Source organism: Botryllus schlosseri, chromosome 7 (genome assembly GCF_051294905.1).
Source record: "Botryllus schlosseri isolate E-star chromosome 7, Bs_hap1, whole genome shotgun sequence".
In the NCBI taxonomy this organism is placed as follows: Eukaryota; Metazoa; Chordata; class Ascidiacea; order Stolidobranchia; family Styelidae; genus Botryllus; species Botryllus schlosseri.
The window spans coordinates 8,820,890-8,844,253 of NC_137242.1; the positions used below are offsets into that span (position 1 = coordinate 8,820,890).

At 40.3% G+C, this 23,364-nt stretch overlaps 3 pseudogenes; all 3 read right to left on the reverse strand.

Annotated features, from left to right (window-relative positions):
- Positions 1-8,746: 8,746 nt before the first annotated feature.
- On the reverse strand, positions 8,747-9,415 carry LOC145443479 (glutathione S-transferase 2 pseudogene; annotated as a pseudogene).
- Positions 9,416-11,970: 2,555 nt separating this feature from the next.
- On the reverse strand, positions 11,971-13,180 carry LOC145443029 (glutathione S-transferase Mu 1 pseudogene; annotated as a pseudogene).
- Positions 13,181-22,025: 8,845 nt separating this feature from the next.
- LOC145443480 (glutathione S-transferase pseudogene) lies at positions 22,026-22,679 on the reverse strand (annotated as a pseudogene).
- Positions 22,680-23,364: the final 685 nt, after the last annotated feature.

Sequence of the window (23,364 nt, forward strand, 5' to 3'; positions counted from 1 at the left end):
ATGTTACTAAAATTATTACCTATTTACACAACATAAAAATAACAATTCATATCGTAGCAGGTTTCTTGAACTCGTGCTTAATGAAACACATGGTGACAAGTAGGCTTTTGAGCGAAAAATAATTATTTAGAGTAGTGACATTTTGTGACCAACGAATGTAAATCGATCATGATATTACAGTATATGCTTTCGTCAACATACCGACTTGGCGTAGGAACACTTTCACGTTTTTTTGAATAACTGGATTCTCGAGACTTGTTACTTGTACGATGTACCATTGGTGTGCAAACTATAACGATCATTTTGTATGATAATATGTTTTACTAGTGAGGACAACCATGTGATGACTCAGCACTTTTCGTTAGCAAAGTAGGTCGATTTGTGTGTAAGATGTAAGCACCGTAACTAGAAGACATATGTACTCTGTTGTTGGCGTAGCTGATTTATTGCTATGACATGGACATATCCTGAAGCCTTGGTTTGTTGCCTTACGAAAGATGAGGCGACCTCGGTGTCGTAAATTGTGTTAACTTAACTCGTATGGATACCACAATTGTGCTGGACTTACACATGATATTTGTATACTGCACACATACAACTTTTGTGTAAACAACTCTGGTGTTTCTGTTAATACTAGTGCTGTGTTGAACTATTCGGTTCTTAAGACACATGAACAACCATTCAGACAATAAAGGTCTTGAGGTAACGAAACAGTTTGTAGAGCCAAACCAACCATTCCCATTCTTTAGTTTCGTAATGTGGGAATATCGAGTAAAGTTGATTACTTTGTGTGATGTAAATATCTTTCGTATTTTTGTAAGAGTAGTGGGGGTCTCATGAAAAAGTAACTAGTTGACAAAAACAAAATATTGAATGAAGGTTCGTCTGTTGTTTTCATAAGTCAAGAGAGTGAAAATTGTTGTTGTTGTTTTTGTTACACTAAATCGAAATAGTGTGAAAGCGTCACCAATCATTGCGGATGTTCGTAGCATGAGCGAATATATTCGTGTACCATGAATATCTTTCATATACACTTAGTGTGAAATGAGATGCGTGGAATAATAATTAGTGTCCTACAAAAGTAAAACTTGTTGTGTTTGCTTGTGTACTTTTTTATCATTGTTTGTTGTTGAAAGACGGGTGAGTTTACATTTAAATATAGTAAGCGGGACAACTCAAGTAATAAATTTTGCACGGTTGAAAATCGACTCGTTTGAAAATACCGGTCAATGGAGTAACAGTATCAATATGAGTGGTATATTATTTTTCGCGAGATGCACCAATCTTCTAAGTTTAACTTTTCAAAAATTCGTCATGTCATAGAGAAGTAGTCGGTTGTTATGAACTCGAAACAAATGTACTGCGATTATCACGATGATGGAAATTACGATCAACACAGTATTTCGTAAGTGAATGTGTATCGTTTGGTATGTTCAGCAGTCACTGAATGACAAAAATAGCAAACTGATGCAACCTGGTAGTTAAACGATACAGTTACAAGTTGGATGTAATCTTGATTTACAGATGGCAGCTTGATGATGTAAAGCTCAGCCACTCAAATGTGTTCATTGCAAAGTATTTGACCAAAAATAAAATATCAAATGGAGACTTCGGTTTCATTACCAAGCGAGTGAAAATTGTTCTCTGCTGGGTGGATATGATTTGCATTTAGAAAAACGATATAGACCGATTAAGCGACGCTGTTTCATATCCGTCGAGTGAGTGAAATTTCCTTATGGTTTGATTTAGCGAGTTAATTATCGGTGATTCAATCAGATACAAGTAAGATCTTTAGTGACAGAGTATTGTGATGACATTTACTTTAGCGAATGACAACGGAAAAATTTTCGATTACATTGTCGGTGTATGTGTTACACAAATAATTCTAGTACACCTAGCCATAGGGTACATTTGGCAAACATCGTACAAAGTGTTTCTTTGTGTTGGTAACGACTTTCAGCGGTTTGGTTTCGTGTCGGGAATTATTATTTGAGGGTTCAATTTCAATCAATGCTACAAATGAACAACAATGCAAAACACGTTTAGTGAATTACAGTGTAGCAAGTACTTCCTTAATATTACGATTGTTGTGCACTAGACATTTCTAGTTGAATTGAATGCGTCGAGCAAACATATTCAATTTACTTTTGTAATGATCAAAGTCTTAGAGTGCAACCTCGTGATATTTTACATTTAGCACGTTCTATAGAAAGCGTGAACGGAGTTGAGTATTAATCGTGTACTTGGGATAGTGCTTTGATATCAGAGATATATTTTCACACTGTGTAATGTTTCGATTCTCTGTTGTGAATACCTCCAGTAACGACATTGATGTTAAATCCTCACTCTTGATCATTGTAAACGAATCCTAAACATCGCAACAGTCGGTATGAAAATCGAACGCATGCATACTTTTAGATAGGCGACACTAACAAGTTTATTACATCCGTGAAATACTCTGAAACATCGATTCGCGATTGTGTTAGCTATATTCATCTTCTATATCTGTGGACACAAAGAATTCTTAACTTTGGTTACAGCTCATTCGTAACGAATTGTTGCGTGCAATCTAGAAAAGCACAAGTCGAAGACGAATGATTTGATTTCAATAAACTAAAAAAAAATCCTTTTGTTTTGATGTTGGATTTAATACAATTTGTATGACTATACCGAATCCGAAAGTGCAATGTTACTTTAGTAGAAAAATTGGATGACTCGCATTTTGATATTGATAGATGTGTAGAGTAATATGACTAGTTTATAAAATCTCGGTAATGTTTTTTTGTCATGTCTGTGATCAACAAATATGTGATCAAGTCTTTCGATATTAACTTTCGCAGTCGGTGTAATTTGTTGAAGTAACAATACCGACGAGTTCAATAATATTCTCCATCGATGCATTCGAATAATCCGTCAGCTGCAAGCGGATTTAAAACTTGATGCTGTTTCGCGGTTAACTCAAGTCAGTGGTCGTGTTTGTGTTGATTTCAGGAATGATCATGACGAGTTGCCTGGGTAGATTAGTTAATGTGGTTGTAACTACGACCGTACAGAGTTGCTGACCCCCCAATATCTTTTACGCTGTAATATACGGATTTAATTGTGATAAATTAATTCTCAGTTATTGTTCGGACATTCAAATCTCGTATACTCAAAATATAATATGTCCAAGTCAAATCGTATATGTACCGATTAGTAAATACTTTGTCTTCAGAATAGTAACGACCTTTACAATCGAATAAAAAAGACCGATCATACGAATACAGCCAGGATGAATTAATTCAAGTTTGTGAGTTGTAGTGATATAATCAAGTAAGTGAAAACTAGATTTTTAACAATTGTCAATGTTGTGAAGAATTATTTTGAGTATGGTAAGATGTTAAAATATCTCTTTGACAAACGGAAAGCGGGATCGCGAATAGAGTTGTAATGTTTCATTACTTGTTTCAAATCAATGTGCATATAATATCGAAATGGGACTGCGGGAAAGTTGGTAGTCATGTTTGTCAATCTATTTCAATTCAGACTATGTCAAAGTCCAAATATTTCATTTTGGATTATTTGGATTTACCTTTAGTACATCCGCGAATGGATTTAAAGTTGGTAAATTACCAAAATGATTGAATATTATCGGGTTAGAGATAGTTGGTATTGATTCTATAACTGTTAAAACAGCGGCGTGGAATGTGTGAATAATTCAATGTGACTGAAAGTCGGCGTCAGTAATATTCAGGTTACGGTCGAATCAGAAGATCACGTTAAAAAGATTTCTCAAATTAATTAGAATTGTACCGGATCAACACATTCAAATACGAATCAACTTGAGCTGTGTAGTGAGTTTCATTTCATTCAATTGATACATTGCTTGAATATTCGCATGATTCTTATAATACAACTAAAGTCAAACACGGACAAAGTGTCAAAAACATATAGCGACCATACCAGAAAGTGTCAAATTGTTGGTTTACGAATCACCGTCTGCGACGACTCTGTGACAAACTAATTACGGAAATATTACCTTGTGAGCGGGCATGAGGGATCGCTTTGTCTGAAGCATTACCCTGTGAGTGTCGTAGGATTTTGAAATGATATCACACCCTTTTGAATAAGCGTTCACTTCACAAAGGATTAGGGTTAGAGCGGAAATAAGTGACAATTTGTCGCTATTCAAGTTACCGACACTGGCGGTCTGTTATTCGTTACTTATTAAATCGTACGAGTGAAATCAAGCTCTGTGTCAAACTGCTTACGAAAATTTCACCGCGTGAGCGATCGATATGCCTGTAACATCAAGTCGCGTATGTCTGAGACATTATCTTGTCAGCGAACGCAGGGTTTGCAAACTATTTCACACCTATTTGGAGTGTTAATATGTGAACGCGGCTATTGTTGGTATTAGAATCGCCGTCTACGCCGGTTCCGTGGTAAACCAAGCGACTGATTCCTAGATTTAGCAAACTATTTCACACCCTTTTTGGTGAAAGTACGACATGCCGCTAGCATTCTATCAACGAAAGTACGAATCATCGCCGCGTCCATAAGAATAACGATATATCATTGTCGTACTCACCGCAAACGTTGGGATTAACTCGAATCGGTCATATTTAATAATTTGTAATATACACATTAACTAAGAATCAATCACGTGACTATTTACTATTCCTGATACTTCTTCAACACAGCGCGAGGGTTGACTATACCCGAAAGGGCGAATCACCGCTACCGCCTATAGCAAAAAAGGTGAGTCATGACCGCGAGTATTTCAATACGAGTCACCGCCGCAGCCTATACCTGAAAGTACGAATCACGACCCCGAGTTTTCAATACGAGTCACCGCCGCAGCCTATGCCCGAAAGTACGAATCACGACCACGAGTATTTCAATACGAGTCACCGCCGCAGCCTATACCCGAAAGTACGAATCACGACCGCGTCCATAAGAACCCATTACGACTCACCACCACAAGGGGGGTCTGAAAGTACGAGTCACCACCCCGGGTTTTCAATACGAGTCACCACCCCGCCCATAAGAACCCATTGCGTCATGCGAGAGATCTACTATACTACTCAGGTCCAATTTACGCGCCAGATATCGGTTTATTGCCCCGCTCTCTGTCAGCTTTACGTCGTCGTCTATCAGGTAAGGAAGATTCGGAAACGCGAGTCCAAGAGATTCCTTCTCCTTGAACCACTGACATTGATTTATATCAGATTTGTTGAACGTATATTGCACATTTTCGTACTTTGTTCCCTTGTACGCCAGCATAAGACGCGCGCATCCAGCGCGGCCACGTATATCCCAGTAACCTAGTTTCATGATATAGCGCAGTGTAAGCACTCTTGGTACGTTCCAACGAACACTATATGGTACTGAATGTTACCCAAGTCGCTGCCTTACGTACATCACTAAAATGCCCCGTCATGATTGAAAATTCTATTTGTGGATACAGATCAAACTAACTAAAGTCGTTCGGCAAACACACTAATGACAATAGAAAGTGATATCCCAATTCAATATTTATCTATACGTAGATATTATTATATGAAACATGGATCGCATTCAAAACTGCGAGGCTTACCATATACTTTTGGTTCCCAAAAAGAGGACATTTTTGTCGGCAAGAAAACCGAAAGTATAATTCTTACGATTGACTTTGATGATGTTTTACATTTCCTTCCTAGTTCCAGCAAAAGCTACAAAAATGAAGCAAAACAAAAGTTACACAAGTAGTTAGTACGATCGGTGGCATGACGCCATCGTGTCTTATGTTGAGGTGGCATGTCGTATCGAAAACCCGCGGTGGCAAGTCGTACTTTCAGATCCCCATCTGTGGTGGTGACCCCACCCTTTCAGACCCGAAAGTATGATTCTTACGATTGACTTTAAATCTTTGATGAAAACAATATAAAACAAGCATGTTGAAAACATGTTTCTTTAGTCACAGCGTCACGAATCTTTAATTTTAACGTCATAATTGATTGATATTGACAATTGAAAATATAGAGAAAATATGGTTCCTTGACGAAAAAAACGGACAAAAAATATGTTCAACCAGTAATTTGTCGGTATGCAGCACTTTTATGATCGGTGGTCATGATCATCAAAACATCCAACGATGATTTTGCTGGTTCTAACCATTCCATATCGCATAGGTCAACTAGATCTGGTGCAAATCGTCTTCAGGCTTATACTGAATGCTGTTTTCTTTTCGGAAGTATTGACACAATTGCGACATAATTATACAGCTTTTTGAAAACTACTAAACACAAGTGTTTTAAAACACCACTCGCATGTATAAAGGCCCACACGTTACAGAGAACGTCGAAAACTGTATGCAGCAGTAGCAATCAAGAAGGTAGAGCAGGCAGGGCAATTCGTTGGAAAACCATCAACTCAGCTTGTTTCATGGCTATGCAGTATTTTACGGTAAATATATACAACGTCTCACTTAAAAGTCTTTGTTGAATGGTGTATAAGCAACTAACTCGAAATGCGAAAAATGCTGAGGCTACCATATGCCCTCTTTTAGGATGATTTATTCTATTTTCTCAGGAGAAGTGAATGGTCCTTTGAGGATTTGTCTCAAATGTCTTCATGCGGTTAGTTTGCTTATACCTTTAATGAGACTTTTATGGGAGACGCATCCCGCGCTTGTCTGCCAGATACGAATAATCCATTTAAAAATAAGTTTGAATTTATTGTTGTTGTGTCTGTTATTGTAAAGTTTTTGGCCTGTAACTACCAAAAAAATGCAAACTTTATGAAACTCAAACCTGACAATACTGCTTCCGTTTTACTTGTCCTCTCATGGGGATTTGAAAATATGGCAGGCCTAACATTTCTGTTAGATTACTTTGCTACTATGTATATACTTTACGAAAACGTAAACTATGAGCTCTGATCACTTCCTTTGCAGTCAACAAGTTTAAGATATACCAATGGAGGCTCAGTATAACGGACCACCACTGATGACTGGTTGCTCTAGCAGTTCGCACCAGCGCAGATATAAGTTACGAAACCGAACGCATACAAGGTGGAGCGACTTTATCGACAATAATTACTTGATGACTTGAAATTGACTCGTAAATTTCACTCCGAGTCACGAGTGAATCCGTTATTCTAAAACGCCGAGTCAAATCAAAAAAAGTCATAGGAAAAAGTTGCCTCGAGGCGAGTCATGATGGAGTCTTTTCAACACTGCTACATGGTGTGGCCGCACCACATTCGATTGTATTGCGTCATTCTTAATCCTCCCACGAGCACACTGTATATGCAGTGGTCGGGAACCTATGGCTCGCGAGCCATATATGGCTCTTTTGGGTATAAGATATGGCTCTTTGTCATATATTTATTTTTGTACCGTATTGACTTGTTAGTAAATTTTCATCACGGCCAGAATAATTATTCTCGAGGCAGTTTAAACAATTAAACACGTCCTTGAGAGTTTAAGACAATGCTGTCTTCAGGTTTAGGGGCTCGGACCCCCTCTTTCGAAAATCCTCAAATTCAAGTTACTGTCGCGCCAGCGACCAAAACCTCTGGCGAATTCTAGGTACCCGACTCGAAATCTTGGATTGTGCAATACGTTGAATAATCAAAGAGCATAACAGACATGGCAACGTCCATATCACAACGCAGTTTTCAAATACACATTGTGTTTCTAATCTACGGTGAAAGATGAACTGCCGTGGACGTGACATTCACAATTACAAACTCGAATGACAAACAACGCCATAGCTATCCACGTTCTTGATTGGTCGAATACTTTAAGAATGGAGAAGTCGATCAGTATTTTGATTTTCGGAATCAGTGTATCAGTTACATTCGATTAATATCAGTTATAATAAATTCTGAGCTATTTACGATGGATTGCGTTATCAATAGTGGGGTTTGGCCCGTCTGTGCCTTACCTCTCGTTTCGAGCTTTATTTTCGTACAATAAAAATACCATTTTTTCTGAGAAAATGTGGCGCACTCGACGGATCCCATGTAGTGAGTTCGAATTGGTGCTACCATGACGTCACGAATTTTCAATTGTGACGTAACAGCTGATTTGCATGCATGACTCTTTTGGAGTTCAAATGGAAAAACTAGGTCCATTATGGCTCTTTGAAAAAAAAAGGTTCCCGACCACTGGTATACATAGTAGCCTATAGTAGTCCGGAGCGGATCGACAAATTCTCTGCTCCAGCTCTGGCCCTATCAGGAAAAGTACTAATCCAGCTCTGGCCGGACATAAAATCCGGATCCGCCCTACACGGTACTGTGGTTCCGTGAATTTATAAATATGGCTCGTTTATTTTCGGACTAGCTTGGCGGTTACTTGTGTGTGGTTGGTTAGTAGTTATTTAGTTACAAAAGTCATGCTTATCAATAAAGATTATACCCGGATCCAAAAAGTACTGTTCCAGCTCCGGTGGTATCAGAAACAGTACTGATCCGGCTCCAGCCAAAATTGATAAAAATGCGGCCGTATATCCAATCCGGCTCCGGTCCATGCTCCGCACTAATATGTAGCCTACGTTTCACGACAATCTGTACAGATTATTGTTTATTGCGAAAAGGAAACGGAGATATGCATTTTGCGGGCATGACGTGCAAAATCTATAATAATGCCGACGGTAAACTGCTTTTGTGTTGTAGTAAATTTTACTGAGTTGAACACTGTAAGTCAAAATGCCGAATTTTTATAAAGGTCAGCGGTCAGTTCATTCGCAGCCATTCGATGGAGATTTTATTTTACTCGTTACCAGGTCCTGTCGTCGTGATCCTTGCCTCCCCAAGAAGCCATTGGAGCAAATATCGGGAATCTCTTGTATTTATCAGAACTAATGTGAGCAGCTACTGTTGGCAGAGCTTCAAATCTTTTGATGTACGATTGCAAATTATTCAGGTCGGTGAATATACTCGGATATAGCATGCGGTACCAATCCATGACTTCGTACGCCACGAAGTCCACGTACGTCAATTTGGCGCCAGCCGCAAAATCCCGTCCCGCCAAAAACTTATCCAGCAATTTGAATTTTGCCAGTTGCGTAGTCCGCGTGCCTTCCCGTTTTTCCGCTACTTCTTTGCCGTACGCCAGAGTACCAATTGCGGCGATTAGATCTTGAAGCACCCCGGCCACCATGTCAATATCGCGCTCCTCGCAATCGCTAGTTGTCACCAGGTCGAACTTTCTAGCCAAATAGCGCATGACCGCCCAGCTTTCGGTTAGCTTCACGTCTCCGTCGATAAGATACGGTAAATTGGGGAATGCGAATCCGAACGTTTCCTTTTCTTTAGACCATTGCCTTTCAGCTGGATCAGAAACGTTGAATTTGTATCTCACGTCTTCATAATCGACTTCCTTGTATGCCAACATGAGCCGTGTTGGCCCAACCCTGCCTCGAATATCCCAATAGCCAAGCTTCATACTTTATCGGATTTTTGTTCCTCTTCTTAAATCACAGGTCACATCGATTGCCCTATTACCTGCTATTTTCCGAGGTCACCTGGTGGGAATAGAGATAAAGTTTAAAGATGAAGGTGGACAAGCTACAGCTACACCTCGGGCGAAGATATTCAAGGATATCTGAGCTTAGCAGCAGTTACGTCACAAATATATAAAGCACACGACTGTCTCTGTGATATTGGAATGTGTTTTGCTTATACTCTATTTGGAAGTAGCAGACCCTACACTATTACAAATTAAAACATATATCCTGGTTGGTAGGATATTCTCTTCGCTTATTACATAACCTCAGTCTGCTTGTTACTAGGTAGAAGTGTTTCGCTACGTTTTCAATAAAAGCGAATTCAATCACGCCGAGTGATACCACAATAATAAAGCGTACGATTTGAACCGGTGCTCTACAAGTCTACGTTACGTAAGGAAAAAACGGCTGATGCCGACAACGCTCAGACGCATCGTCAATGAAGCATAACCTTGTTTGTCCAGGCGTAAATGGATATCAATCAATCGATAACTAACCTGCGGTAGGTTTGTTATCTATAATATCAAAAGAGATCAGATCATATATTAACATTACATGCCCACTTCAACAGACTTCTGCGAATATCTGCGAATCCGCTGCAATGTATTTAAATACTCCGAGGTGTGATCATTTCCAAATGGTCAAATAATATATAGGCAAATATAATCCTTATGAATATTCACATTGTGCCCTGCAGCTTCTGGAACTGAAGACATACACGCCATGCCAAGTAGGTATAGCGTTGATCAAATTGATACTATAAATATCCTTATCTGCCTGATCATTTTTAATGACGGTGAACGGCTTAGTGATTCTATTCTGCAATATAGTATCACAATGATAGCCGGCATTCCACTCTGTTTTCATATTGCTTCTGAATATCCGGGAATTGTTTTCATGTTGCTTCTGAATATCCGGGAATTGGTTAGTGTTTACAGATCGGGTTTCAATATACAAACCCGGATATTTATCGGGTTTATGATCATTACTCGGAATAGGTAAATAACGCTATCAAATACCCACGTAGCATATATATTGAGATTTTACCGAAGGCCCGCAATCAGCAAAACTTCCTGAGATGAAAGCAACCTGCCGATTCCAAGAATGTGTTTAGATTTGCAGATGAGGCCACAAAGCGACAACGAATCAAAATCAAAGGGGTAAAAAGGTCGTAAAAGGAAAAATAACGTTCGGTCTCTTGATTCGCGAATCGCGAATGGCTCTTCTGGGCTACCCGAAATACTTACTTATACCCTGCTCATTATAGCGCCTGTGGTAGAAATTGCGATGTTGCCCAATCGAATGATTTGAAAAGACTGTAGTAAGTTTTTCGCTAGTGCATGGAGATCCCAGTAACCTAGTTTCATGATATAGCGCAATGTATGCCCTCTTGCTCCGTTTCGAACAGGAAATTCATATTACTAGGCCTATATATGCACTGGCGTAGCAGCATGAGCTGCCGCCCCTGGCTCTCGCTAAAAATGCCGCCCCCAATAAGTAGACCGCAGAAAATTTCGACATAGATTCATGTTCAAGCAATCTTGTCAGTAAAAATAATTACAAATAGTATGCCGCGTCTCAGCCTCACCGTCTCAACGTTCATAAGGCCAAAAATAATAAAGACAAGAAATAGCGAACGAATGTATTGTGCAAATAGAAACTCAATAGCGGCCTCAAAGCAAAATCAGGGATAACATCCTTAAATTCAAGTTTTTGAACGTAGTCTCTTTCTATAGACAGAATGGATAGAGCTGATAACCGATCATCATTCATGTTAGAACGTAAATAAGGCTTAATCAGTTTGCGCTTTGAGAAGCTCCTCATACAGCTCGCAATTGAAACACCAATGGTCAGATAAAGTTTCAGACATGAGCTTAAATGTGGTGTCGAATCAAGTAGCTTTGCATTGACTAACCACTGTAAAACATCAAACGCTGTTGCACTACGATCAAACGCTCCGCACCGCAGCTTCTTAAACCCTTTTAAAATCTCAAGTTGAACAACTTCATATGATCATATCCTAATTTTTGTACGTCCTAGAGACCTCATATTGGTTTGTACGAAAAGCTAGCAATCTTCTGATTTATATGATCCCTAATTCGAAAGTATGTGGCATGACAATTTTCGCAGCCAACTCCAAAAAGTCCACCTCGTCGTCGTAAGTGCTTCTAAAAGCGCTGGTGAATAAATTGTGACTTTCGCTTTGCAGCAGCGCGTGGGAATTCAAAAATCGAAACATATCATTTAAGTCAGAGGTCTCAAACTCAAATGTGTTCGCATTCTACACCCTATCACTGGGCTCAGTAGCGCGAGTAGATAAAACCTGCAGGAGTACTCCGAAAATGTAGAATCAGACACTTCCTTACTGACAACCTCGTTATATTATTCTACCGTCGTACCTACACTCGACTCCTGTGGTAGGACCGCATGATATTCTCTTGTTCTTTGTACTATATTGCCGTGCACCCTGCACATAGTCATATATTTCGCGATATGACGTACGTATAATTTATTGGGAAAAGGAAATAGTTTCTATCTGGCATGATGTATTATTCATTTCACAATGCTGACGTTCAACTGTTTCGTATATGCGTACAGATTTTACTGCATTGAAGACTTTCGTCCCGATTTCGCGTATTTATCAAAGGATATGACGATTCATTCCCATTCAGTCGAGAATGATTCTACTTTCTTCGTCACCAGGTCCTGTCGTCGTGATCTTTGCCTCCCCAAGTTGCAAGTGGAGAAAATATCGGAAACTTCTTGTAGTTGTCAGAATTAAAATGAGCAGCAACTGTTGGCAGAGTTTCAAAGCGTTTCATATAAGATTGCAAATTACTGAGGTCGCTGAATATATCCGTATACAGCAGACGATGCCAGTCCATGGCTTCGTACGCCACAAAGTCAATGTATGTCAATCTAGTGCCTGCCACAAAAACCCGACCCGTTAAGAATTTATCCAACAATTTGAATTTTGCCAATTGCTTAATCAGCGTGTTATCCAGCTTATCGGCTATGTCTTTGCCGTACGCTAGAGTAGCAATTGAAACAATTAGATCTTGAATCACCCCAGCTACCATATCGTAATTTTGCTCTTCAGTATCGCTAGTTGGCGCCAGGTCAAATTTACGGGCCAAGTATCGCGTGATAGCCCAGCTTTCCGTTAGCTTCACTTCGCCATCGATAAGGTATGGTAGATTGGGAAACGCGAATCCGAACGATTCCTTCACTGTGAACCATGGGCTTTGAGATGGATCGCTAACGCTGACTTTGTACCTCACGTCTTCGTAATTGACTCCCTTGTATGCCAGTATTAGCCGTGCTGGCCCAGCCCTGCCTCGAAGATCCCAATAACCAAGCTTCATATTGGTAGGTATAGGATTACTTGCCGCTCTTCTTTAATTAGAAAATTGCTCGATTGTATAATTGCCTGGTCTGGTATCCTAGGCACGAACCTGATCGAAATAGGAAGTGTAGCGATGAAAATGAAAATAAACGACGCCGCGGGCAATCAAGGCAAACAGGCGCGCGAAGCTGGCTTAGCTTCAAGTATGTAAAGCACATGAACGGATCAGCTATATGGCAATGCGTTCATACTTTATATGAAAACAACAGTGTCTTACACTATTCCAAAGTAAAACATACATTTACACAATTGACATATATCCATTAGCTGATATTACATCCTTGGTGCTACTTATTGTGTACTACTCTACGCCACCGTAACTATTCATGTCGTGGTTCTGGGAATAACTTTTCTCAAAAATGCTTAGCGGAACCCCTTTATGTGAATATGATACTGGTTTTCCGAGGCGGTATGAACGCGCTTATTTTCGGAAATTTTACGGGCGGACTGAGTATGAACAATGAAGAGGAACATTGAACATTGAACAGTGAACAGCTTTGTTCCCAGAATGCTGTCAATCAAACCTTTCACTTACTTACGGTAACAGTCTGTTCATTCAAGCTGCGTATATTTCGAAGTCGGCTATCTGCAGAAACTTAGATCTTCGTGGTTAATGAAATGGGGAGGCATTTTTCTTGAATATTTCTTCTCTATGCTCATTGCTCATTGCTCACATCATAGCCAGCTTTTTTTTATTGGTTTTGTAAAGAGAGCAGGGCCAAAAAGGCAACACGATCTCCAAATGATGCAGTTACTAATTGGGCGAGTTGCCTGGAAAATTCATGACTTAACACTAATTGGGCAGCTAATTTAAACTCATGGCAATTTCGTTACAGGCATGTGAGGGAGATGTTGTGCGGAGGTTAGTCACCTTCATATACTGAATATAGGATTTGGTAACATCTGCATTGATAGCGGCAACACAGCAGAAATGATGTATTTAGCTCTGACTCACTAACCACAATTGAAATTGTACAAACGGATTGGTTAACCATGACTACTCAGTACTCACTCATCCAAGCCATAACTGCGTTCTCGCCTCTGCCTTCACTCTTCCTAATTTAAGGATGGAAATGAATCATTATTTGGTTTTAAAGTACGTTCTCATGAAGCTATACTACCAAGTCCTTGCTCTGTTATTCAACGTTAGGCAAGTGCAGAGGTGGTCAAAGTAGTCAAGAAAGCTACTCAAGCAGAAGTAGAAGTAGCGACGAAAAATCTACTCAAGTACGAGTAGAAGTACTTCTTCAACAAGCCACCTAAAACTACTTGAAGTAGAAGTAGAATTGACTGACTTTAAATCTACTCAAGTAAGTAAGTAGTTTTGAAAACAGTCCTAATTCGTTCGCATGGACTGTCCAAAGCTGAGAATTGAGCTATGCACAGGGTACAAAGAGCTTGATTCGTATTGATGCATCCAGGAGGTAGCAATTTCCGACAAAATAAGCATTCTTTCGAATCATGGGATGCAAATTATAGTATTTATATGAAAATGCGATACTAACCCTTTGTTTACTAGAAGACCCCGTTTTAGAGAATATCATGGCATGGCGCCCCACCCCATATTATAAGGCCCCAAGTTTAGGAGAAGAGCTATACGTAGAAGTTGTATCGAATACGGTTCCATCACTTTGCGCGATTAGTATACGTTAATAACAAATATTGTGGATCGTAAAAGTTATATTTAGTGTAGCTTTATTTTCGGAAAATAGAGGCATTACTACACTTGCTTTTTGACTTCAACATGCATGTTCTGCAGACGAAAGAACTGAAAATAATTAGAAATCAAAGTGTGATACTCGTAATTGAAAGTGAAATACAAATACCACTTCTAAGAAGCTGGAAATATATTTCATGTCTTTTGTCCATAAAGCTTCAAAGTTGATCTGCTAAAACAGGTGTAACGTTCAAAAAGGCTGGATTTTCCAGATTAGCAAGACACGTAACGGGCTGCTAGATTACGATATGATAGGTAATTTCTGGATCGTAAAACGGTAGTTTCAAACGTTATGGTGGGCCATATTTACTGTGATGAAATATATTTGATATGGGCGACAATGCGGTGTCAGCGGAACCAAGCAATCCGGTACCGGGGCCTACGATAACGATAACGATAAGTTATCGTAGGCCCCGCCGGTACCTAAATTATATTCACTGGTACTTTCGTGAAAACATATTTCTCACTCCATAACTATACTGTGCGCGAATAGCAACAAAATTTCTGGGCTTTACTTGACTTATATCAATATTAAATGTTGGTACTCCGTGAAAACAGCCCCGAAATTCCTCAGGCTATCTTTCGTATTGGGGGAATAAACCACTTCTACTTGACAAACTGAAAATAGCGAAAAGTAAGTAAGTAGATCACAAATAATACGAAGTAGAAGTAGAGAAAATCAGATCTACTTGAGTAAGTGCCAGAAGTAGAGGGAAACTACTTGAGTACTTCCAAAAAGTAGGAGTACTTCGTTACTGACCAACTCTGGGCAAGTGTAACTTATATCTGATCTATTTGCTGGCCGCCTGGATGATCCTGATGAAAATAGGTGGTACTGTGCATTGAGTTGTTATTTCTTTCTTGAACAAAATGAACCAGCAGAGCAGACACAGTCTGGTCAAGCAAGAGCATCATTCATTTTCATTACATAGTTCAAACTAGTTATAGCTTATACACCAATCATAAAGACAACCCGACTTCCTCATACGCAGATGATCTGCAGTTCTATTCATTCCAGGACGCCTCCCGATGGTCTTTGTAAGCTTCGGTTGACAATAGACATATCGCTTTCTACAAATCAGTGACACTGAGCTCCTCACCAAGTCGAAGCATATAACAACTGGAACACCCCACTGACATGATTTCGTAACTATCAACATTTACGGGGGAGCATGTTCAATGCTCATACTGGCCAAGATTCCCCGCGAATTTACCGGAACAGCGACTTAATGAACATATGTTCGCGGCAACTCTAAATAGGTGTGAACACGACCTGTTCTCGGGAATGTTACCGTAATTTCTGCTCTCCGTGAACATTGTCTGTTTCGGCGCATGTTACCGACGACAACAATCAAACTATGTGGTAGATTGGTAAAGCGTACTGACTCAGCAATCTTACGGTAAATCGTGGTGGTATGTGCTGTGTAGACGGCGGCTGGATAGGAAGTAAAATGATTAAGTGACGCTGACAGAGCTTCCTTACACGGTCAACAGAAACATGACCTTGAATTGCTTAGGCGGAAACGGCGTCAAACGAGAATATATTTATATTTCATGCCCATTACGCGTTCACTGAGCCATTCTTAGGGATTCCTTGGAAGTCAAGGCAGTGACAAACACCAAACTCGTACATATGATTTGTGATGACACGCCTGTCTTGGCCAGGTAATTGGTCGCAGATAATTAGGCCCGAGTAGTCGAGTAGTGGTAGTACTCGTACAGTAGTGGTACAGTAGTGGTACTGGTGTCCGATGTGCATGTATGTACGTACAATTTTGTACATTGTACACTGTGCAAGTGTGCAGCAGTGGCGTACGCAAGCGATGTTTGGGTTCGAAATCCAATTCTCATCCTATTCTATCTCCATTATTTATAACAGGGATCCCCAACTCGAAACGGGTCGCGGGTCACTTTTCAAACTTTGCAGAGGCCGCGGGCCGCATGATTTCAATAGGCCACGTCTTTAAAACCTTACTACGTCAATACAACACAGTGCTTTCTAACATGGGTGACGGGCATAGTCACCACAAAATAAATAATAATTTACATGAAATACATGTAAAACATATCATGCTCATCCCTTTTCTATTTTGAACTATGAGCTGCGCACAATACCTCACGACACTTTTCAGCGACAAAAGAATCGATATTGGGGTTCGCAAGAGACGGTATTTGCTGAAAAACTTGTTTCTGCGCGGCAGTCTGAATCCTCTGCTGTCAATTATAGGTGCAGAAGCCTGTCTAATGGATTATCTACGGTTTCTAATGCCTAATCCTTGTTATTCATACATGTTTCCCACCAGTTTAATAACACGTTCAAGTCGGATTCAAATGAGGATAGCTGACTCGTAGAACAGCAACATACAGTTTACACGAAGATAGCAGACACCTAGTACAGCAGCAGCGATTCTATACTATTACCGAGAAAACCATTACCGAGAATGGACATTACCGAGAATGATATTACCGAGAATGGATATTACCGAGAATGAACATTACCGAGAATGGACATTACCGAGAATGGACACCACCGAGAATGGACATTACCGAGAATGGCTAATGTCAAGAATATAGCTTACTGGGACCGACGCTGCCAATAAATTTATACCAGAACAAGTGAACATCGATACCGAATGTGGCAACGCCGTGATGCACACACACGACCTGTTCATATGCATAACATGCCTGCATTGCATATATTGCATTCTCGGTAATGTCCATTCTCTGTGGTGTCCAGTCTCGCTAATGTCCATTCTCTGTGGTGTCCATTCTCGGTAATGTCCATTCTCGGTGGTGTCGATTCTCGGTAATGGCATTCTCGGTAATGGTTTTCTCGGTATTGACCGGACACCAGCAGCAGCAACATACAACCGAATGAAGATAGCTGGCACGTAGTACGGTGATATCAACATACAACGAAATGTACATAGCTGGCACGTCGTACACTAAAATCAACATACAACCGAAGGAACGTAATAACAACGTAGGTTAAGTAAAAAAGGAACGTAAGCTAAGTAAGTAAGAACTATAAGAACGTATAGGATTTAACAATTAATTTTGCGACAACATAAATAACCAACAAACGGTGGTTTGCCGACACGTCAAGGCAATATGCCCAATTGCCCATTCATATCAGCTAATTCTTCCTCCATATGGAATGCTTTTGCCATTGCCGAAGCCGTATATCAGCTAGTGAGAAATATTGAGAAAAAACAATTTCATCATTTCAAATTGCTTTACTAAGCGTTCTTCTGAAATCTCGAATCAGGTCGCTGGCCTCGTGTCGGAGACCCCTGATTTATAACTTAATTTGTAATTGGGATTACGCTGTTGCGTTTCGACCGAACAATGCGATGACACTTCTCTGGTGAAACCACGCGTGACTGAACTGGTATCTGAAAAGGATCATCCGAAGTCACACTGATTCCCAATAAATATTCATAACAATGTTTTGGTTTTGTGTGAAAATTATATATTAATGGTTTTGTTCTATTAATACCCTGCTGCTGCAAAGTTAATTCCGTGAACCGGTAGGTATGGTAATGTATTAGATCTGTAGTTAAACGTGTATTGTGGTAGATTTTTGCTTGCAGATTAGCGTAGTGTTCCGCACCCTAGTAAAGATAAAAACCACTGATATAAACACTACGAAGTGCTTCCATTGCCAAACCACCAAACTGGAGATATCTACATATAAGCGATATGAATTAGGTATGACATTGATGTCGTTATAATTATAAATATCCTTGTCCGTTCAAACGTTTTAAAGCAGTGGTTCTTAACCTTTTTTCTTCCAGCGCCCCCTTTCAAAAATTATCGTGCTCCAGCGCCCCCCACCTCATATTGTATGGACTGTAATAAAGACAATGGGTCAGATGGAGGGCCGTAACAGCACTTTGTCAGCCCCTCTAAACAAATGATTATCTTGGTCACCCATAGCGTGATAAACCAAACTCGTGTGGTCTTCGCACCCAAGAACCCTGTCGCGTGATTTCAATGGTAAGCAAAGTTTATGTGGCCTGGTCGCCCTAGGAGCCAAAATTTTATATAATGCCTGACTGAAATAGGTTGTAATTGCATAATGCATATATATGTCACTATAAACTTTCTATCCTCTCAGCCCACGTAATCAGATTTACCAGTAGCGCTGAGTGAGCTGTTGTATTGGAAAATGAAGGCCACGTAATTGATAATTTAACATATTCGGGCGTGCCCGTTGGTACAATTAAATCGTTACATGTTATTTTGTTACCTCTTGTCCGCTATACAGTCAAAGATATTGAAACGCATAAACGTATTAAACTAAAGTTAGTATTTCGTCACTGGCAAACAATTTTTTGTGATGGATGTTATTTGTCCTGTGGGGTGCAGATTGCGACGACATGATAATTCGGCACGAGCGATTTAATCACATATGGACAATTAGACTTATCTACATCGAAGTTTATGCTCAACATAAGGGCAATCCTCTTCGGCTAAAGTTTTCTCGCTGACGATCTTTTTGACCAACTTCTTGGAGTCCCATATCCACCGGAACTTCATATGTCTTCGTACATCGTGGCGTGGTAATTGCCGACGCCGAAATGCGTGTTTCTATTTTCTATAATTATGCGTATTCTTCCGTGGGTAAGTCGCCATAACATGATCTATGTTCATTCACCGAAAAAATTTAGGGCACCCTTCGAGCTAACGGATCGGGGGTTTGGGTTGCAGCAGTTTCGGTCTTGGTAAGAGGTCAAAGTACAGTAGGTCTGAGACTTTAGTATTGGAAATATTTCGCGCTTTAATCGCACTCGAGGACCATTCGACTATAATAAACCATATAATAATATGTAATAATTGGTATATTCAGGGTCTAATCAAGGTTGTTAAAACAACAATCGGGTACGGTTTCATATAGCCTGTGGTTCGGATTTTGTCTTAGTGCTTTGTGTAACTATAAGTAAGTCAACTGAGAATGGGATGCGTATATCTGCTCACATTGAATTTAGTACTGTACCCAGTTATTGATTTTAACATAAATGTATTCCAAACAAAGCAACTCATATTATATAACGTTCATGTGAGGTTGTGAACCACAACACGAAATAATATCATCCTTTATGATACGTTGAAGAAATATTCTGACGATTTAATTTTGTAGCTTTCAAATACAAATATATTTAGTTATTCATTTCGTGCACAAAGCTTCAAAACTTATGTTATGTACAAGGGGCTCTCACTCTCAATCAAAAGTCATATACAGTGCCTCCTTCTTCGATTTTCATACGCTGTGCGCTGTGGAATATAATACCTAATTCGAAACATTTTGTTGAAAATAACCCTAGCAAGCATGACGGCAGTGTTTTAAATAACGGGAAATTGGCGATCTAAAAGTACGCGCAATTTGTTATATATGAATTATAATAACCCAGTACATTTATGAAAACATATGTAGCGAACATCGTCGCGTAGCGCGACCAAAAATGTCGGGATTGGACATGTTTTCTGTGATGTTAATTTGTTCTGAATACTCCTTAAGGATATGTCCTACTACCACGTCATCTACTGCGAAGCCATTTTTCTTCAGCGCCCCCTTATCGCCCCCCTGAGCCCAGCGCCCCCCATATCGCCCCCTGAGCATTTTCACCCCCTTCAAAATCGCCAGCGCCCCTTGGGGGGCGCCGGTGGCAAGGCTAAGAACCACTGTTTTAAAGTCACGTGAACGACACACTGCAGTGACGTTATTCGACAATAATAATGACAGTCGGAATTCAAAACATAATGACGAACTCGTCCATTTACTTTTCGATTTATATATAATATATATATAAAGAGAGCATGGCATTATATCAATCATAATTGGGGAAGCGAGCGGCGCAGTTGGTTAAACACCAGCGTCACGACACCAATGGAAGTGGTTTCGAATCCCTGTTCTAGCAACCTTCTACGTGTCGGAGGTTTATCTGAGCTCCTCGTCGCCGACGTAAAAAGTTAGCCGAGCTACAAGTCGGCAGCAACGACCACCATCGGGACCCATCGGAGTGAGAGCGACCGAACAATCACTGCGAGTATAGTGCGAGAGAGGCTGAAACTGAAAGACGTTCCCGAGAACATAAGACACCAAAGACCCTTGAATCATAGTGTCCTATATGGTGTCGACACAAGCAAATCGCACGGTTCAATGAAATTGTATCACGTCACAGTTTCCATTTGGCTACAGGCAATTTGACGGTGATTTTTGACCGACTTGCCGAGCATCAAATTTGATAAAACGGGTATCAATCGAAAGCTGCCGCCGCACTGATTACGAAAATATAAATTTTATTCCGCTCGCGGCCCTGGAACCCCCACAATCAGCCTCTAATTTTTCATTGTTATGGAGATTGGCATTGGGACGCAACAATGCTGTCTAGCGAAACGAGACAGGTGCTCGAGAAAAAGGGAGCCAGACAGTATTGTTGCGTCTGTCGTTTCGCCAGACAGCATTGTTGCGTCCCAATGCCAATCTCCATAACAATGAAAAATTAGAGGCTGATTGTGGGGGTTCCAGGGCCGCGAGCGGAATAAAATTTATATTTTCGTAATCAGTGCGGCGGCAGCTTTCGATTGATACCCGTTTTATCAAATTTGATGCTCGGCAAGTCGGTCAAAAATCACCGTCAAATTGCCTGTAGCCAAATGGAAACTGTGACGTGATACAATTTCATCGAACCGTGCGATTTGCTTGTGTCGACACCATATAGGACACTATGCTTGAATATTATGAAATTTGTGTCGTGGAGCACGAGGCCTAAAAGGCGATAAGCTCCACTGTGTTGTGCCCTATTAATACAATACAATGCAATGTCAATCATAATTGATTTTCAAACGATTGACAGATTGATTGACAACAATGATTGACCGATGGTGTATAATGTTTATTTGTTTGATTGGCATGAACCAAGTGATAACAGCCTATCACCTAATTGTAACGTAGCTGCATATTTTCATAAATCATCAGCACCACGACACCCTATAACCAACCTACCGCTTCTCTTCACTGTTTTTCTACATGCACTTCGGTATAATTGACTTGTGGTACAAATAGATTGAATGATGATGCGGACCAAGCCGCCAAACAAATTGTATGCTGGTGGCGAACTTTGCGGCATTTATAGGCAGCAATTATCGCAAGATGTGTTCACAAGTCATAACATGTGACATTGGGTATTGGACTGATGGTGCAATGACGCCGTGGCTCAGGTTACCCGCAATTAGAAGTCTCACACGTCATCCTCTTAAAGAGATCCCGTAAATTAACATGAACAGTTTTATGCATTGTGTATGCTATTTAATCGACATTAAGAGTTACGGAAGGCATAAGAAAGGCGCATGACAGCAATACGTGCAGTCGTGCACGCGATATACAATCAATGACGTGAAAATGTACTGATGACAAAGCTGTCTACCACGTTCTGTCGTCATAACATTTTCCGCCCCAATTGGCTTCGGGTCCGTTGATCGGAAATGTCTTATATGACTCGGATTTTAGGTATCGGTCAATCGGATCCAAAGCGCTGAAACATCGCACGTAACGTTTAACGTTAGTCTTGTCCTCGTAAATGCCACTGAACAGGATTTCGATTCGAGTCAGGAACTCAAACAGCATGAAATCCACGTAAGTTAACTGTTCGCCGGCTACGAATTGCTTTCCCGAAAGAAAACGATCAACTTGGCCAGTTCTCTCCATACAGAACGATTGGGTGTCTTGTAGATTCTTAGTTATGTCTGGTGTGAGATACGCCATCAGGCTCATTCTCAGCCTCAAGTCGTTGGCAACACTTTCTATAACATCACAATCGCGATTTTCCGCTTCGCTTCTTGGGAACAGTCCCGTCTTCCGGCCGAGGTGCCTGTATATTGCCACGCTCTCAGTTAGCTTGATATCTCCATCAATGAGATACGGCAAGTTAGGGAAATCGAATCCAAGAGCGTATTTTTCGGCTTTCCAATCGGTAACATCTTTGTATCTTTTGTTTTCGAAGTCCACACCCTTGAAATTAAGCATCAGCCTCGCAGGCTCTGCCAAACCACGAAAATCCCAGTAACCAAGTATCATACTCAAGCTGTTGCTTTTGTACAGTACAATATATCAATCATCGCGTGCTAAGCGAGTATTATTTATATGGAAAACGCGTCACGATTATTGAGCGTCGAATCCTGTTCAAACTTGTTTTTAACTAGACTGCGGGCGGCGTTGGCGTGATCATTCGGGTAACGTTGCTTCAGGACCGATTCCCAATCATGGCTCGAAGCTAGACTTCTTGTGGCTTTCATTGGCCCCTGTGAATTCCACAAAGATATAATAGTCTGTTGTTGATTGTTTCTGTAAATAATTCCCGTCAATTTCTGAATATCAATGGTAAAATAACGGCTATTATCAGTCATGATTATTTTTGGAAATTATTGCAAAACCGCTGCAGAATGTTTAATACCAAAAATACGACATTTTGAAAACTTGATTTAATAATTTTGTTATGTAAAAACCTCGACAGGACCGCGTTGCAAGCGAGAAAAGCACGCGTGTAAAGCGAGGGTTCTTCATCTGGGATCAGTGAGCGACACCCATTAGAGGTGCAAATATATTATGAAGTATTGTCATGGCCACCAAGTGTCTAGCACTGAGTATGGTGAATGGACACCTGATGGGCGCAAGAGAAAGCAATCCATAGAGAGGTACGGATCATGATTATTTGTGAGTCGGATCTAAAGAAAATCCTGTTAGAGGGTGAGCATGAAGGGGC